Source organism: Branchiostoma belcheri, unplaced genomic scaffold (genome assembly GCF_001625305.1).
Source record: "Branchiostoma belcheri isolate BF01 breed outbred unplaced genomic scaffold, Haploidv18h27 scaffold83, whole genome shotgun sequence".
Classification (NCBI taxonomy): domain Eukaryota; kingdom Metazoa; phylum Chordata; class Leptocardii; order Amphioxiformes; family Branchiostomatidae; genus Branchiostoma; species Branchiostoma belcheri.
The window spans coordinates 1,050,953-1,070,232 of record NW_017804498.1 but is presented as its reverse complement, the minus strand read 5'-3'; the positions used below and the strand labels follow the sequence as shown (position 1 = coordinate 1,070,232).

Here is a 19,280-nt window from a genome sequence, read left to right as displayed (position 1 = left end):
GAGATGCACTACTGCTGCTGCTGCCGGAAAATTCTGTGGTGTCAAGATCTGCGCTACTAGCCCTACTGTGTGCGGATGTGCCCATGGGAAGGAAAGCAAAGGTGGGAGAACCTCCAGAGGCGTAATGTGGGAGGGGGTAAGGTTATTGTCAGACTGGCGCGTGTTTTGGTTATCTAAACAGCCAGACATATCTTCAAAACAAAGGAGCATATTAAAATCTCAGCAGGTGTTCCCGTACATTGTGTGCTTGTGTACAAGGAGTATTTGTGGTCGTCGTTTCATGGCTAAATTGACTTTAACAGTCTCACCAAACTTTAGTGTACGAATCGTGACTGTCATGTGCATAAGGTTTGAAATATGGGGAAAAATTTTGATATTGACCACTGATGTCCTTGAAGCAGCCGGCTGGCGGCCTGACCGGAGCCTCGGCAGGCTATCGACCGGCGCCAGCCAGGCCTGCTCGCCGAGTGTTCGCAGACTTGTTCAACGATTTTCAGCATCGACTTTGAACCCACCGCGTTAATTAGAAAACCCAACGATGCAGATTACAGCCATGTCCCAACGGCGGCATCCAGATATCGACCAGCTTCTCGGAAAAGTTAGGTAGAACACGATTAGAAACGTCCTGGAGAATCGTAATTTTCTAATTCCCAGCTAATTATGGGCTCCCGGATGCTAATCCTCAAGGTTTAAGCTTCAATAACTTCAATGCTTTGCATGCTTATCTGACTTAATTTCTTTTCACACGGATTCTCTTGATTTCGCCTAAGCTCATTACGCCCTGAAACACTTTCTCCCTCTCTCACATTTATTGACTAACGATTGATTAACGATTATTGATTAATGATTTATTTCAGCTCTGCTCTGTCATAACACGTTGCCCCTTTTCCACCATATTATCCACCTGATACAATGTATCTAGCTTTCGAATTCATTCTCATATGATATAGGGAAAATAAATTTCCTGTGCCCTTTTGTTGACTTTGTCTTAAGTAATTTGCATTAAGTTGGCCGGAAAAGAAGCATAATACAGAAGGCTTGCAAGCTGCGGCAGAGAAGCAGGAACGTAGCTAGAATACTGAATTTTCCATTACGTGCTCCTAACACCTTAAAAATGCATTACTGAATTTCTTACACTTCTACATATTTCACTATCATTGAATGACCGGAAGCGTTTCCTATTGTATATATTGCGTCGCCTGAAATTTACATGACCTCCACTGCGCTGGTGTGAAAAGGCCGCGTTATCAGCAGGTCCCATTGATCCTGTGTACCTCCGCTCCCGGCTGTAGCCTGCCTCAGCCCGCTAACAAACACATCTATCATCGGTCCACAAGTCGGGCACGTCACATCCAACGGAGTTCTGGGAGGGGCAATTTTACATAGCAAAATGGCCATGGACAAGAACCATTGCATATTCTACCAGCTAGCTTTGAAAAGCAACGTTTGGAATATTGTCGCACACCCGTGTATTGACATTTTATGGGAAAGACAATGTGTCCATCTCACTCCTGGTTCTTTGTGAATGCCGTGGATGTATCAAACTGTTCTAACATAGACATAGTTTTCCATGCGTCGAATCGCCAGTCAGTTTCACTACATATACTAGAAAGTGTCCGTAAACCACACCGCTAACTTTAATGCGTGCAAACAATTTCTGTGCGTAAAATGAATGAATAAATGCAACCAATAAGCATTTAAGGAATCGATATAATTTGCCAGTAGCCCTACTGCGTTTATGGCTGTTCTGGTCTCTAACATAAGCCTGATTCATACCTTAAGCTGAAAACTCCACCAACCAAGAGTCGGAGCTGCCGTTCGTAACATATTCCGACCTTTCATTGATTCGCACCTTAACTTTGATATGCGCTTCGATCGGTAGTTCCTTACGCACTGATTGGTCTCCTCTTGGTTCTCTCACCTCCAGGAATCCCAGCTCCGATCCTAGGGTTTTCAGCTCGGCAGTAGAACAGCAGGGCGAGGTGTTTTTGGACGTCACGGGTGTGAAGAGCCGACGGGATGACTCCAGTTCCCGGGCCGTCCATGGCAACCACCACGGTCCTACTGCTGGTGCTGTCCGGGGTGCTGAAAGGTACGGTGTTCTCACAGACATTAGAACATGTGAAAGTAAGGCAAAATAGGCAGTGGAAGGTGAAATAGAAGGACCAAGGGGACTCAGGAGAGCCAAAGCATCTCAAGAAATGCCGACTGGGTGGAAGCATTGAGTATAAAAAAGACGGGGAAGAAACTTAGAAAATAGGATGAGAGATTTAGGCAACCGAAATACTACTGTACTGGTGCGGGTAGTCGTGGAAGAAAAAGGGAATTGAAACATGGTCGACGCAGTCATCGTGGTCCAAGGCATTGTTGTAACGCGGCGACTTTAGCTATCTTTGACCTACTTAGAAACGTAGAAGAGTATCCAGATGGATTGACTCAGGTGATGGAAAGTAACCCTTGATGGAAAATACTGTCCGTATTTCTTCTGGGACTAGGCCAGGCCTTCCGGGTGAGTTTGTTGGAATCGATGTAAGGCTGGCAGTTCTTTTAAACTGCCAATGTCGGCAATTACTGCCGCAGCCTCTGGCACTCCCAAAACCAATTAAGCTCCGCATCTGAAACCCCGATTCGGCACAGCGTGAGTGTGATGGATGGAGTTCGGGGCAGGAATGTTTCTCATTAAAAGGTACTCCGTGAAAAATGGTTCTAATTAGCACACGCCACGCGTGTAAAGTTAATGCCAGGTCTAATTTGACTTACAGCCCTGCTTATTGTTCGGGGCAACAATATCGTTTCCTCGTAGGTGGAATGTGCGAAACGTCGTTATACGCTGCTGTATCTATTGCATATGTGACGATTACACTCATCAGGTACCTGCATATATGTAGAATATTGGGCTATTGATCCTTACGTATTTCTACTTTTGTGTCAAATATCCATCTGAGACGATGAATCCATGCTGCCATCATCAGCCCCGCTGCTGGGAGAAATACTAACGAACAGACTGTAGCATTCCTTTGATATAAAGTAGTCTGGCGTGTGATTGGATTTTTACATTAACTTGTATTCATTTATGCACAGAAACACGATCAGAATTTGTAAAACTTGGTTAGACACGGTCCCCCGGGTCCTGTCTGCATGTTTCCGTAATCACATCACTACAGGGTAGCAATTCACATGACACGTTCTATCCACTTGATGGAAAACAAAAAACAAATTCATTAATCAGAATTCTGTTTCTTGTGCACGGAAGAATACAGAGGTTACACATAACTTCCAACAACCGACACACATTTGTGCATTATTTGTTTAGATGTCTTGCGCGGAAATTTTCTACTGTCAAAAAGAGCACAACCGAAAGCATTGATGCACTATTTATGAATGTACTCAAGGGCAGTATATTCAGTGACCACACAGAAAGAAATGCCATTGATAATGTAAAACTACAGACCATATTTACAAGCTTGCAAGACTTAAAAAGGATACTTATAATGTACAAACATCCGCATGTATTATGTGTAATCCAAGGGCCAGGCAATCTTCCAGATTCGTTGTCAAAGACACGGACTTTTTCACTAATAAAGAATTGCTGAAAGTAAGCCCTTGGTGCAATACTGTACCAGAAGGGATGTAGAAAGAGTCAGGGGGTTTTGCGACCTTCTCTGTGCAGTGATGCGTATTTACATATTCAGACATGCAAAAGCTAGCGGTGGCAACTTCACGGGGAAGCTCGTGATATCAAATTCAGTATTCAGTATAGTGTATCTAGAAGTAGTGAAGAAGTGAGGATATGTGTGGCGCTCTATCATTTATTTTCGCCTGGATGCGATACTTTGTTGTTTGATGTTTTATACGTATTCAGAGCTATACCATTGCATCATCACCGAATTTCAGACAATTGCAATCTAGTTACTACTAGTAGTTACAATAACATGCAAAACTTGATATAGAACGTAAAATACATTTCGAAACATTATCACAAGGTGCGCACACACTGTTATCATCGCACAGTCCTCGCAGAAATACTTTATTCCAAGAATCCAATATGTCAGAATCGATCTGCGCTATCTCTTCACAATTAAACCCCTGGGCGACGCGCTCCTCCTAATATATCAGATGCTGAACGATTTATTCATCCCTTTCGCTTTACCAAACTCCTCTAGCTAGAGAAACCACTAATCCTATGGACCCAAATTCCAGGGAAACATCTGTTTAGGCTTCCTGGAATCGATTCTTTCCATCTGTAGATCCTCCAAGTCTCAAGAGAGCGGCTCTTATAGATTCTGCAGCGCTCAACGTGCCAATTAACAACATGATTTTAAATTCTAACATCATCGGCGGAGCTGGGTTGATCAGAATTAGGTCTGCGGTTGAAAACAATGTACGTTTTCAACTATCTAAAACGAGAGAGTGTTTTAATTGTCTTAATAGGTCACAACAAGGAGGTTTAATCACCTTCGGTTACAAGAGGTAATTTGCCCACTTGTTTTTTTCAAGCGCATATAGGAATTCTCGTATAATTATCGTTTATGCAAGAGACGACCCCTCCCCTCCCGTGACGCGCGTAATCTGAGGAACCCTCAGACTGAAAGCATGGTCGCACAGTGTAACCGTTTCGTCAGTTACCCCAACAAAATACACCTCTGAAAAATGTAGATTCAGGTAACTATGTGTCTTGAAAGCGTCACTTATACATATCTCCGCGCTCTATGAATGTTTCAAACGTTTTATGTAGTGACTGCACCCATGCATGTCATATCCTGATGTAAGATGCACGTATTTTTGTAGCCAAATTCGGAAGTGCACCCATGTCTGCCGTGTACTGGCAGCTACAGACCCATCTGTGGTATAGTAAAGGCATGCCCGAGTTGTGTTAACACCATTACAGTCGCGCTAAAGACCGTGGTGGCGTATTGATGGGTTCACGGGGCATTCACTGGATACAAAATCAGCAGTTTTTCGGTAGTTATTTCCCATCTGCGCACGCGAAAGTGGAATATAATCGAGAAGCAATTGTCAAGTGTGCCGGGGAAACTGGAACGCGCGGCTTCACACTCAAGTCAGTGGGTTCACTGGGAAACACCGCTGAGATCTGTGAGGAAAGGGGGCAAGAAAGGGTGTTGACGGACCAAGAACTTTCTAATGCATTAGATTTCATAATGCATTACAGATGGAAACAAATATATTGGTAGTTCCAGACTCGTAGTTCCGCCAAGCTGATGAGCCTCTCGCATACCGGTTGAACTCTCACACACATCGTTGAGTAGTGCTGAGGTCACATTTCCAAGCCGGGGCCCGACTTGAACGAAAAAGTAAACAATTCATATCAAGAATATATACAGATAGTGCTCACAACTCATTTAAACAATAAACATTAAACAATAAACAAATAAATCATTTGTGTTTTGATGTCTTTGTGTTTTGATATCATACTTTTCGTTCTCAGGACTGCCGGTTTGGAAATGTGACCTCAGCCTAATGAGAGTGATGCCAAGTAATAACGTCCGTGTCACATGGCTACAAAATAATCCCTCCCACTTCCATCTGACTGTAGGATACTAGTAACCTGACGCGTCCCCACACCCTCCGGCATCAGAAGAACAGGATCCACCTGTCCCCGGTTACTCTGTTCTATCAGCTTCCATCCACTCACCGTAATCCACCAACCCTAACGTCATTACTTCAGTAAGACCCAAATTACACAGTCTAGATGCCTCCGTGATTGTGTAATTAGTTATCTGTTGTGTACAGACACGGCAACATCACAAAAAGTATATTGTTGAGTCACGATATTGGATAGGCCTCGGGCACGCCGGCTGAAACTCAAGCTTCGATGGATCTCGATACAAGGGCACTTATCGCCTGACGGGTGGCATCGGAAGGGGACATCGATTAAATAATTTAGGAAACGAAATCACCGACAGCGCCATGTGTCAGCGCTTTATGCCGACATAGAAGTAATGAAATTTTTACAGGGATCTCAGGCGATACCAGACAAAACACCGGAGAGTTAACTCAAACGTGACTGGGGTCTGTAACCACCACTGCGTTAAGTCTCTTATCTTAACAACATTACTTTTTATTTCAGGCAGCTTATATATACTTTGTGTAATCTATTAAGCAGTCATCCACATAATGTTATCGACGAGAATAACTTCAGGTTACGGGTTATGATGGCCGCTCTCTGCTTGATGTTGGTAGTCAGGATTTTACTAAACGAGGTATTGTATATTGTTTTCATTACAAGATGAAAATTCATTAGTTATTCCCCCATCTATGGATGTGACAATTTTCTCTGTGGGGGTAAGTCATGAATAAAGCAATATAGATCGTTACATCCTGACGTTACTGATGTTATGGCGCAAGCATTTCCGGAATACAGTGGAAAGCGCTAGCCAACTCTGGCCTGCCTCATGTAAGATAAATCAGTACATTGCGACTATTCAAAACAAGAAATCGAACATTTTACACCTCTGTGAAGTATTTAGAGTAATTTTTTTTGTTCTATTCATTATTGCGTATTTCTGGCTTCCATAACTATATAGATATAGGAGGACCAGACGACAGAAAATAAGCCGACCTTAGTACCATTCGCTTCCTGCCAGCCTGTGGGAGGATCATTTTGACCTCCAACCCAACCTTCCTGTCAGTCTGCGGTTACAGCATTACCCCCTCGCATCGTTTCACTCTACATTATTCAAACAACTACAGACACAAACAAGTACACAAACAGGCAAACACACAAAAATAACCGTACACAGGGGCAACAAATAAACAAAACATTTGCTGGGATTCGAATGTACGTGCAAGGACAAGCCAGGACACGTATCCTCCATCCCTAGATGTAAAGTTAGACTATCTGTTCGCTCAGCACCGTACACGCAAAATGGTACTCGGGTCAGCTGGTCTTGGCATCCTTGATATGTTTGTAGACTATCCTTGATATGCTTGCGCGTGTACACTAATGAAATATCACCGTGGGCCATCCGTCTTTTCGGACGTTAGGTTACCGCCACCGGAACTAACCAGCCATGGGAGTATCTCTCACACCAGGATCTAATCTCGCTATATTTTGTTGTCAATGATTAAACGTGTCCCTTTCATTCACTTTGTGAAATGGAGCTTTCCAATGTATGTACTTATCAGCAAAGTGTTTCCAATTAGCTCACAGTGGGACTTCCTTGATCACGCAGTAAACACTATAGAACTGTCAGTCAACCGCTGTCGACTCGCGACTCGATCGCTACACGCTCGCGTCACTGTTGCAACAAACGACCGTACTGGTGAGATATTAATTTGACGCTGAATTATTAAACAGTCTTCGCGTAATATCATCTCCCTCCCCTCTGTCAGGAGTGCTATCGGGTAACATTACAATGTGACCTACACAAGATGTCACCCTTCAATGTGAAGTGGGCGACATCACAGCAATTGCTGCACGAGATGAAATCTTACCTCCTAAGAGTACCGAAGGGCAATATATGCATGCACATTTCCTGAAGTCTCGCCCTAGCCCTGTTTAGCAATAGTAAGATAGGCTAGGTTATAGGAGTAGATTATAGTTAGAATTCGTCATACCAGTGAAATTGCTTTGTGATATACTTCAGCTTAGATGGGGAGCACATAAGGTTGCATGCACCAGCCTTAACAATTATGAAATATCCCTTGTGTATCTGGTGAGTCACACCTTACACCATCTTTGTGCCATTACACAAGTTACTTGCACTTTGATGTTGGGTCAGCACGCCCATTCACACAAGGCAACGCAGGCAATTACATCTTCTTCCACTATATCTCCATATCCTTGATGGAGAATGTACTGATACGTTTGCTTTGCTACTTTCTGTGGAGCAAGGAGGAGTCATGATTGTCTTACTCTAAATATAGTATAAAAGGACTGGATAGTAATTTTGCTCCTAATGTAGGCAAAGTATGCATAAATATACATAAATATGCAAGCCTTTGTATGCATGAACACTCGAGAAAGGAGCAGAAAGGGGAATGTCAGGAAATGGTGGTTTTCCCGCCCGTGAAAGTTGAGTTGACCTGAATTTTCTCCTCTTCTGACCCACATAAATATCCCTGACATGCCGGCATATGCCACAGTCATCGGGCTAATGGTTTTTACCGCGCCCGCAGGCTATGGATAGATATATGGCGAATGTTACTGCTGATAAGCTGATACAACACAATAACTTGTCTGGCATCACGTGGTGGGAACTTTCACAGTTGAAAGAGGCTAGATCTAATAAAAATCCATACGAGGCATAGGTTAGAGAAAGTTTTAAACATTCATACTAGCAAGTGAGTTACGCGGCTGCCGTATACCTCTTAACTTTCTCGTGCATCAATTACAGACGCGGGGCTTCTTTGTGCCCTTATTCCAGTCCCGGGCAGGTTTTATCCAAAAGTACAGCACCACATATGTCATTCTCACCGATCAGTACGTCCAGGAGAGAACGGTTCATAAACGGTTCTACCCGCGGGTAGAGAGCGTCCTGAAAGGCCCAGATTGATGTAGCTAAAGTGTAGGACGACAGCTAGATTGTGTGCAATGGGCAATACAGATGACTGCGATGAAATAACGCACATTTGTTTGTAGTAAAGTGCTCGTGTTTGCCGTGAATCATAGACTCACTGCTGTTAGATCGATCTAAATGGTATAAAAGCTGCCAAGAGCTACGATTCTACAGGTATGGGGAGTTTTAGCCTTGGTGCCAGACTGTTCAGTCCAGGGCCTGCATAGGCCAACTCCTCGGCGCCAGAGTCATGTAAAGTTCTCCAGAGCTCTCACCATAGTTAGACGCTGACTAACACACGCCAATTAACAGTTAACAACGGAAGAAAAGTAATGCAGTGCAATTTGAAATGTCTGACAGTTTTCAAAACTTATCCAGTTGCTTGAGTAACAGTACAGTTTATTGTGCATCTCATCACCTGGATGTCTGACCTTCATCGATGTATCCCTTATCATTATCCCTTATCATTTATCTTAGCTTGTTACGGACAAAAAGAAAGCAAATCTATGACCGTTTGGAGCTTTTACTACTTCTTTCATGATCAAAACACACGGAGAAATGCACAAATGGAAAGGCGAGGCTATGATTGTAAAGACAAAGAAGACGGCAAACCTAACACAAAACTGTTTCTGGGAGGTGCCTGTAGGAAGTTACCATTGTCTGCTCTCATGCAACAACATGCATCCTGCTCTTTTTTAATACATTCATGTCAATATTGTTCCGAGGGGTTGCTATTACATATACATGAGACCAAAAATCGAATTACAAGCGTCTGGATGTGTGCTCGGGTCGGAGCACGGAGGCACCACCTGAGGTGTAGCCACCGCAATTCAATTTGCCGTGCGGCGAAGGTGATTACCGGATGTCACAGACGGTATTGCCTAATTTTTCAACTATTATACTGTAGGTACAGAAACTTTTTATGGCAGTACCCCACGAATTGTTTCTCCACACCTGGAACATTGCGGTTGTTCCTAATTTCCTCCATATTTAATATTGCGCTATCCCCCCTCTGCCCCGCTCATCTTCATACATCTAACGTTATGTATCAGTCATCTTCATCTGATATGACTACAGCTCGGTGATTATTCTGTTGTGTTGACTTGTTACGTCCTAAAGATGTGCAGAGACACGAAGTCCTGACGCGCGCCATCAGTCTCATGTGATTACCTACTACTCAACTTCTATAGCAACAAGCGGAAAACATATGCGTGGTGTATACTGGGACATCAGATCTACAGTGCTAAATGTGCCATCGTTGTTCCCTCCAGCGGCTTTTACCACAGTTGAACATAAATCTCCAGGTCTGCCCTTTTTGGATGATGACACTTGTACAAAATATCTTCCATATTTTCCTCCCATCCAAATGTACCCGTGACAAATTTTCAGCACTTCGGTCGTAAATCTGCGAGATGGGGTTTGTGTAAAAGTGGGGGGATGGCTAACATGAAAGCTTCCCCGCAAGTAAGCAATTTACCATCGTGTGTAGATAGGGTCCATATGATCCCTTAAAAGTATTAATAAATCATGAAACCAGCGCCAAATAGTCCCCATGTAGTACCGAATGTATATCAGTGGGGGCATGTCTTTATGCCAGATGCTTAATGTTACTTCTAACACATTATCGATCTCTGAGCATTCCTTCTTGTTGTCATATATCAAAGTTTCTTAACTATCAGATATTGTAGTTTCTAATTCCTGATCTATGGGGGAATCAAAAGTTCACTTGATCTTCTGAGTGTAGTGTGTAAAAAGGCTCCGTACCTCAGGGGTCTTTGTGGACTGATTGTACGTAAAGTCGTTGTGATGGGATGTCGACACCTGTGTATTTGATGGATAGGCAAATATGACCAAATATTTCGGCTCAATAAACGACTTGGTGTGGAGTGTCTACATACACTCTCTATACATGCACAGCAAGAATTTTGAAACCTCTGGGAAGTACTTAGAGTTTTTGTGAATTTTTTGGCACGACCAAAGAAATTGTCTGGCGTATTTGTAACGGACCTAGTAAGACAAAAGTATAAGGTCTTGTTGTTAACAAACTATAAAAGGGTTGACGTGAATGGATGGGGCCATCACTTACTCCCAACTTGACCTTAAAGACAGTCTGCGGTAACCAAATGCCTCCCTTCAACTTTACTGCATCCAAATACACATTGTTGCTGTCAAGCAAACACACGCAAGATGATACCTCCGTGCCCGGAGGTGACAAGAAATCCATTTGAAAGGCGCATGAGGCGTACGTGCCACAGTACGTGTACGGTGTGTTTGTAATTCTAACCACATCGCCTTCAAGTGACAGCAGTGCAACACAACACTCTGGCACTAATTAGCCTGATTGATGGAAAACGAAGGGCCTGCTGGAGAGCTGTCATCAGGCGAGACAAGTCTGTCATTAGTGGGAACATGTAACGTGGCTTATGGCTATCAAGTACTCACTTCCGTAGTAAACAACGTCAGGAAAGTGGTTGTTTCAGTTCAACGCGCTTACTATCAACGTATTACGAAAAAATATTTTTCGCCTTCACATCATTTCAACTTTTTTCGCGGAGAATAGTTTGAAATAGATATTGTATTGTGGCATATTACCAATGACAGATATGACTATAGAATGTGTCATAAACATAAGCTTACTAGTATTACGACATTGTAATGGAAAGATGGAGAGGCCTGGATAAGTTGTACGGTGGACTGTTTTTCTCCTTGGTACTGAATGGTTTTCTGCATGCTTTATTTTTTTTAAACAGTTCACAGCGCCGTCTACCGAGTAAAGCCGGAACCGACCGCAGTCCTCAGAGGACAAACAGCAACCATTCGGTGTTCCTTCAACAGTCTGGGCCCCTCCAGCATCGTGGAATGGTTTGGTCCACCGAATTTGCAACACATCTCGCAGGGAACAACAGTTGCAGCTGAGTATCCACGGCACCGTGTTGTGGGCGACACCTCGCGGGGAGACTATGATCTGCAGATCCGCCGCACCCGCCCAGAGGACGAGGGTATGTACAGGTGCAGGACCTTCCCGCTTCCACCTGTGCCGGATGTCAAGCTGACAGTTGTCGGTAAGTTCGTATACCATCGCAAAGATGAGGTCGGAATCTTCTAGGAATTCTTCTTTAGTTTTGAACAACGGCAAAACCACCTCGATGTTGTGCGTTGGATGGCACACACACGTGGTGCAGCCCGAAAATATATACAAATCATTACTGCAGTGAATATTTGCGACTATCATATCCATTCAGATACCTCATTCAATCGGCACTTTGTATAATTGACTACTTTGATTATTAACCCATCTTCTCCAGAGCCCCTTTCGGGTCCGCCCGACATCGTGGGCAATGAAAGACCACGCAGTGCCGGGCAGGGGCTCACACTCACCTGCCGCGCGGTAGGGGGTCGCCCGCCACCCCGCCTCACCTGGTACAACGGCACGGTACCATTCAGGTAACTCGTCAAATTAGGGGAGATTACATGATGCAGATCTTGTCTTTGTGTCGTTATTTATAAGCAAGTTGCGTTGCAGAAGTACTTTTCTGATCGAACACGTCGGTTGATGCATTGCGTCTTATATCGATATTGTATGGCTTAGGATCTACGCGCAGATTGTACTGTAACTAGTTAGTAGACTTATACAACGCTTTGCCTTATAGTTTACCTGTTACAGTTGTGAAATAAACGTTGATTTGTACCATTGACGAATGCGTTTGTATGAACCAATCCCCAGATTGCCGGAGTCTGCACACAACACGTCGCCACAGACCAACGAAGTGTCGCTGAGCCTGGCCATCCCGTTCGTCTCCCGCTGGGACAACGGTGCCAACTTCTCCTGCCGAGCCGACCAGGGCCTCCCGACTCTCGTGGAACCCAAAACTGCCTCCAAAATCCTCTCCGTGCAGTGTGAGTTGACAGGCGCCCTGTAACCTTCGTTATCGCGTCATCAGTACAGACGTAGTTTTCCGTAGGAGTCATGGAAGCACAAATATACTGTATCCTAGTTGTATGCTGATGCCTGAGCGTCAATGGTCTTTTTCTCTTATACAGTTCCACCTGAAGTTCGTGTCTTGGTGACGTCAATTCGAGTCAAGGCGGGACACTCCGTCAACCTGACCTGTTTGGTGAGCAGCAACCCGCCCGCCGTGGTCACCTGGCAGAAGCTAGGGGAGGCCTCTCTGGTTCGGGGGGAGGTTAGGTAAGAGGATTTTTCCACATAGTCCGGTTGCCAAACCCCCGATTTTTGGAGAACCTTGCAATGCGGTCCATACAAAGTTTTTTTGTTGTTTCTATATCTCTGAGGTGTGCTCTTTCAGAATCTGAATGATGCCACTCTGTCATCCTTGGGCAATTCGCACAATATGCAAATTAAGGTGGCCATTACTGAAAATCCAGTTTTCGTCAATATCTCAGTAACTACTCATGGTATCAGAATAATCTTGGTGTCTATCCCCATCTTTTGAGGGATAACGAATTAAATCAAGCCATTTCAGTAAAGATAGAACCACTACTTTTTGCTAAATATGCAAATTTGGGCCGCGCAATATGCAAATAAGGGCGGCCATTACTGAAAAATCCAGTTTTCGTCAATATCTCAGTAACTACTCATGGTATCAGAATAATTTTGGTGTCTATCCCCATCTTTTGAGGGATAACGAACTAAATTAAGCCATTTCAGTAAAGATAGAACCACTACTTTTTGCTACATATGCAAATTTGGGCCTTGTCTGTTATTGACGCACCTGGCTGCCAGCAAGGAGGGGTCCTAATTCCGACCCATGTTCCATGCAAACGCACATGCCTTGGTATAGTTTATCTGACCCAAAACCTGTTCAATATTGAAAGACAATTCTAAGTTTACTTAAGTCTAGATGGCAGACGTCTTCTAGCATGAAACGCCGCTTGCGTATGATTGTAGACACTGGCTGTTGGTTAGCTCTGGCTCATATATCTGAGTTGGGTATGAAGTCCTGCCGCATGATGCTTAAGATCTTCCTCACGCATTCACTATCAGAAGCATCCAGTGATTCCAGTCTCTTTTCTTGGCTGATTTCCACATAGTAGGTTTCAAAGCCAAGCTGGTTGAAGGCTGCTGAGGCCTTTCCAAGTCTACAGTCTAGCTCATTGTCCATCTGTCCTTTGTTGTTGGTGGAGCTCCCAAGGTAGGTGAAGTTCTCCGCCACTTTCAATTTGTTCTCGTCAATGGTCACACTTCTAAGAGGAGCGTGTGTCCCTATCAGCATGTTAATTGCTTTTGGCCCTGATGCTGAGCCCAATGCTGTCTGCAGACGGACTATATGTTGGTCACTAGGGGTTGGAGATCTCTGGTGTTTTCCGCTATGTCGCAATGTCGTCTGCAAAGTCAAGGTCGGCGAACTTTGTCTCTGGAACCCACTTTACCCCCGGCCCTTTTCTCCTGTTGCTTCCCAAGTACCCAGTCGATAGCCACGGGAAAGAGGATCTGTGACAGGACACAACCTTGGAGGATCCGTCTTCAAACCACCCGCTGTATCTAGATTCCTTCAACCGTCCGTACACAACACTTCGAGTTTCAGTATATCTGTTTAACTGTATACATAAGTTTACTTGGCAGTCCATAACTGTACATGATAAAGAGGGACTTTAGATGCTATCAAACGCCTTGCAGAAATCAATGAATCTGATAGCTAAAGGGGTTTGCAGTTCAGCACATTTCCTCCACCGCAGGGTGAAGATCTGCTCAGCATAGGATCTCTTTGAGCGAAAGCTAGCTTGTTGCTGGCAGCTCCCAGAGGACCTTGCCTACTGCATCTCTCATGCGGTTCAGGAGGCATTTGGCATACACCTTCACTGGTATAAAAAAGAATTGTCACTCCCCTTAACTTATCACATTCATTCAGGTTTCCCTTCTTTGGAATACACACTTTAAGCCTATGTCACAATTCAAGAAAGGGGCCCGCTCGGCGCGTTTTCGGCCTGTGTTTTGGCACTACCAAATTCGGAACGGGACCTGGAAGGCAATAGGCGGGGTTCCCGACGGCTGCCGGCCTATTTTTGGCCCCGCGACGTCGCCAAATTGATTTCACTCAAACTTAAAATCGCTTCAGGCCCCGGCGGGCAAGGTACGCCGAAGCGACCCCGTAACCTCACCGGACCAAACCGTAACCTAGCCGCCGGGTCACGCACAGACACCTGTCCAACATTTTGAAGTCACGTGTGTTGTTCTGTGCTAGAATTGTTCAGAAGAAGGTAGTTATAGACAATATAGAGGGTACTGTGCTGTTCTCGACATTAAGGCGTACCAGCCTGGGACCTGCCAGGATCGCCCCTTGACCCCGCCAGGGACCCTGTAGCTGAAGAGCTAGTCGGCACCCTATCGCATCACGCACAGGTCTGACAGAAGACTGACTGGGCACCGGACGGGTCCCTAACAGAAACCGGTCGTCAAGGGGACCAAAATTTTGTGAATTTTACATAGAAGCCGCCTCAGCGCCCCGACAGGGACCCTGACAGCCGGCGTACGCTCGGCTTCATGACGCCGGCCAGCGTCTACACCGAGAACATGCCGAGCAGGTCCCCGTTTCAAATGTGACTCCAGCTTAACTACTGATCCGTTCTTCCAGTCCTCCAGCACTTCCATGTGATCGCCGTTGAATGCCTGTCTTTATTCCAAGGAAGGCGTACTAAGGAAGATGGTTATGGTTCTATCAAAGCGTTTGCGATGTATGGCGATCAGAAAAGCATCCATCTCACAACACAGTCACCTTGGCTTTAAGCATCTCTGAAGTGATGCCATTCATGCCTGGTGACTGACTTCAGCTTCGGAGATGTCCTCGATCTCAACAGGTAATGGGTGTAGGTGTTCATCAAAGACTAATGCTACTGAGGTAGGGCTTGAGCGGTTTAAGACTTTTTGAAAAGTATAATCTGCCCACCTGGCAAGCTTGTCCTCCCCTAAGACAGTGGTAGGGTCCCATCCTTCGCCTTAATTAGGACTGTGCACTTTTGAGCGGCCGCCGGTCATCTTTTTGGAGATCTGTTAAGCTTTGGTCCCAATTGTAAAAAAAAGTCCCTGGCGGGTAGTTCCCGGATGTTTTTGACACTTTCAGGCGTGGGACACCCCGCGGCTACCGGGCTATTTTTTTGGCCTGTCCGGGAATCAAGAAGAATTCAACTCTGACTTAAATTCTACACGGGCCACGCTGACATAAAATTCAGGACGTCAAGTTAGTGCTTTATTCTGCCTGTACACAGACGCTGGTAAGGCACAGGTGTGGGCTTATGAAGGGTCTAATATATTTTTTTAACAGATTGTATCATTTATCATTCCTATCAGTGTTCAGAGGTACAGGCGCCCATGCTATATACTGGTTAGTTTTTGCATAATTTGCATTAAATGTTGGTGTGATTAATACTGGGATGGTTTATTCTGATTATCTAGCCTTCAAAACATGTGTATAGTACAAATGTATGTGTATTGTATCAAAATTATTGTTGATACCATGAGATTTATTGAGATATTGACGAAAAACAGATTTTCAGTGATGGCGGCCTAAATATTTGCAAATTAAGCACAAAAATATCTATTTGATCTCCACTGAAATGGCCTTATGCTCAATAGTTATTCCAAAAAAACATGGGAAAGACACCAAAGATATTATAATACCATATGTAGTTACTGAGATATTAGACGGAAAACAGATTTTCAGTAATGGCCACCTTGATTTGCCTATTGTGCGGCTTTAATTTGCATATTTCAACACAAAAAAACTGGTTTGATCTTTACTGAAATGGCTTAATTCCATTCGTTATCCCTCAAAACATGGGGATAGACACCAAAATTATTCTGATACCATGAGTAGTTACTGAGATATTGACGAAAAACAGATTCTCAGTAATGGCCGCCCTAATTTGCATATTGCGCGGCCCAAATTTGCATATTTAGCAAAAAATAGTGGTTCTAACTTTACTGAAATGGCTTGATTTAATTCGTTATCCCTCAAAAGATGGGGATAGACACCAAAATTATTCTGATACCATGAGTAGTTACTGAGATATTGACGAAAACTGGATTTTCAGTAATGGCCACCTTAATTTGCATATTGTGCGAATTGCCCAAGGATGACAGAGTGGCATCATTCAGATTCTGAAAGAGCACACCTCAGAGATATAGAAACAACAAAAAAACTTTGTATGGACCGCATTGCACGCTTATCGGTCTCTGCCACCAGACTAACAGGAGTTTCAGAACAGGAGTCATTGAGTGACCGAGTTTTCAGATTGCATTGTTTGTGCGCTTTATATAGTGTTTTGACTGTTCTTTGTTTTACACCAGAGGCCATAACCTACTGATCAGCAGTGTCCAGCGGTCTGATGCCGGGGTGTACCGCTGCAAGGCAGAGAACGGAGTTTTACCTGACGGCTTGGCGAGGACGACGCTAGACGTTCTGTGTGAGTCGGCTTGGCGAAATGATACAGTAGACTAGTAGTATATAGTCTTGTCAGAAGCCCACTTCTATTCGGTAAGGCAATATATGCACCACTGTATGGTGGAAGCTGAGGAAAATGTTGGCAAAGAAATAACAGTTTACCTTGTAACAACAACCCTGTTGTCCAAAGCTCAAATTATACCACTGTACTCCCAAACGCTTCGGTTATTTCTGTGTATGAATACATTTTACCAGTGGAACTTCACGGAGACAATGGACAAAAAAAACACGGACGTTGACAGATGTCTGTTGACTTTTTCTCACATCTTTTGACCTGTCCCTTTTGACGATTTGTTACAGACGCTCCGGATATCAAAGACACCTTTGCTGAGAAGGTGAAGGTGCTGTACGGACAGGACGGGTACAGTCTGGACTGCACTGCAGAAGGAAACCCCCAGCCGATCGTCAGATGGCGGCGGAAGGGAACCAACTTCTACTTAAACAACCCGCTGGTCCTGGCACAGGTTACGTACGATGTAGAAGGGGACTACGCATGCGTCGCTACTGGCCGAGGATTCCCGGATGTACAGAGGGAAACCTTCATTGATGTCATCGGTATACAATGTTGCATACAAATTCAAACGCATTCTGTTTGAGCTATATGGCATACTGGTTATCGATCATTGGTTGATCTGATGCGCATGTTGAATAGCGTACATTTTATTTCCGCATTCAAGAGTCCCATCTCAAATCCATAACACGAAATCGGAAGTTTCCGACTTTCGGGTATTTGTGACCGTTAAGCTCACCCCATTCCCTGTGTTGACCTATTGACCTATCATTCTGTCTGTTAATCTCCCCCACCCACGTGCTGTCAACCCACTCTGGACAAACAGTCACATAAACCCACAGCTCAGCCACCCAAACCAGTGATAACCCTGTTGTTATTTACAATGACAGGAAGACCCGATGTTCTCGGCCGGTCCGGCCAGACCCTGTTCGTCACAGAGGGAACTGACGCCTCCCTGGTGTGTGAGGTCCGATCAGACCCCCGGCCAGAGGTCATCACGTGGGTGTGGAGGGATTCAAACGGTAAGTTTCCCGACAGGAAACAGCCGCATGTTCCCTGTGTTCCGACACCTCTATGTTCCAATATAGGGTTAGGGGTAATATAGGGGATATCACTGGTATCATCGATGGGAATGTTGAAATTCAGGGGAAAATGTATACATCGAAATTAAATCATGAATTGTACGTTTTACGTGATCTTAATCTGGTAAACAAACAGAAGTAGTGAAGAAGACCTTAGACTTTAGGTCCTCCCTTGTTTATGCACACCGGACAGCAAGTTTCCAATATAACCATTGGGGCATGTCAAATTCATAAAATGGAGATACATGAATAAAGCCGATAGCTACATCCCCAGGTAAAGAGACGATCTTCTTGGGTGCGGAGGATGACTCCATCACCGTGCGGGAGGCGACGGTGGCTGGGGGCAGGAGAAGCACTCTGGTCGTGCGGGACGTCGGTGCTGGGCAGGCGGGCAGTTACGTCTGCAAGGCAACCAACATGTTCGGCTCAGATCAGCGGGAGTTTCTCATAGAAATACAAGGTATTTAATCTTTTCTAAATCGCAGTAGTCCCGAATCTATGTGTTTGCTGCTTTAGGGGTGAACACTGGTTGAGCGTGGCATAAAGAACGTATTTCCTTTAAGTCTAAAATGAATGCTTTGATCTGAACCTGGGTTTTCTGTAGACTCCCAAGTGCTCCTCATCACCATGGTAACCGCGACAGTCCTGATCATCATCATCGTTACCGGGGTTACCGTCCTGCTGGTGCGGAGGAACAGGTGTCATTTCAGCGACCAGGAGTCAGGTCGGTAAAACATCCAGACTCAGTCTCACGGGAACGTTTTTACTACACTTTTGGGATAAGCACTAGAAATTCAGTTTCCGTTGGACAAGGGGACCTGTACGAGAGGACGAGCGGTTAAAGGAGGCCAATGGATTCAGCCAGCCAATGTAGACTCCACATGCCCCACAGAATTGATTGGACAATAACATTTTCACATTGCATGGACTTGATTTCATTCTCTTCTCTTACTTTTCGAATGGCGTTGCCATTACTTTTCGTCTGTACCTAGCCTCCACCAGGCCTTTCTAATGAGTTATTGTTATCAAAATTCGGCAGTGTAGGAGAGTGAGCCTGTGGTAAGGTAACGTGCCCACTGCGGATAAAGCCTTAGAACATCCCTGGCAAATCATTTTCCTTATCTGGCAGAATTTTACTATTTTTCAGTCAGCGTTTGCAATGTTAGTCTGGTGTACACTAGATGATAACTAACTGTTCCCCCCCCCCCCC

The 19,280-nt window shown here is 44.6% G+C and overlaps 1 pseudogene; it reads left to right on the top strand.

The window, feature by feature from the left end:
• The first annotated feature begins 1,937 nt into the window (after positions 1-1,937).
• The window catches only part of LOC109486871, a 19,137-nt pseudogene continuing 1,794 nt past the window's right edge, over positions 1,938-19,280 (top strand).